This window comes from Chenopodium album, chromosome 2, assembly GCF_948465745.1.
Source record: "Chenopodium album chromosome 2, dcCheAlbu1.1, whole genome shotgun sequence".
NCBI classification, from domain to species: domain Eukaryota; kingdom Viridiplantae; phylum Streptophyta; class Magnoliopsida; order Caryophyllales; family Amaranthaceae; genus Chenopodium; species Chenopodium album.
Genome location: NC_137835.1, coordinates 58,126,365 through 58,126,982, shown reverse-complemented (window position 1 = coordinate 58,126,982; position 618 = coordinate 58,126,365). Strand labels below are relative to the sequence as shown.

Here is a 618-nt window from a genome sequence, read left to right as displayed (position 1 = left end):
GCTTGCTCCAATGCATAAACACCCTTACTAGAAGTAGCATCCCTTTCTCCTTCAAACCAATCATCATAGTGCTTTGCGGCCTCCTCTATAATACACTCCACTTCATGCTCTCCTTTGTTCATGATTGGACCGCCGGTCGCGGCGTCTAGGCTTGTTCATCCTTGAGGTGTGAGACCTCCATAGAAAGTGTGAATGAGTTGATACTTGGGTATCCCATGGTGTGGGCATTGACGTTGAAGCTCTTTGTATCGTTCCCATGCCGCACTTAGAGACTCACCACTCTTTTAGCAAAAACCTTGAATCAAAGACCGAGCCTCGGCGGTCTTCCTATGGTTATAAAACCTCCTCAAGAAAGCCGTAGTCACTTGGTCCCATGTTGTGAGAGAATTAGGGGGCACCTCCTTCTCTAGCCATTCTAGACCTCTCCTAATTAGTGAAAATGGAAACATCTTGAGGCGAATATATTCTTGAGTCACTCCATTGGCCTTTATTGTGTCACAATATTTCTCAAACTCTTTTAAGTGCTCATGAGGACTCTCAAACTTTCCACCCGAGAATTTTTTCCTCTCAATCAAAGCAATCAAATTAGGCTTGATCTCGAAATTGTTGGCTTGAGTA

At 44.3% G+C, this 618-nt stretch overlaps 1 non-coding gene across 1 annotated transcript; it reads left to right on the top strand.

Annotated features, from left to right (window-relative positions):
* The first annotated feature begins 210 nt into the window (after window positions 1-210).
* On the top strand, window positions 211-316 carry LOC145608263 (small nucleolar RNA R71). Its single transcript, XR_014105766.1, has one exon. It is a non-coding gene; the product is annotated as a small nucleolar RNA R71 (small nucleolar RNA).
* The last annotated feature ends 302 nt before the right edge of the window (window positions 317-618 follow it).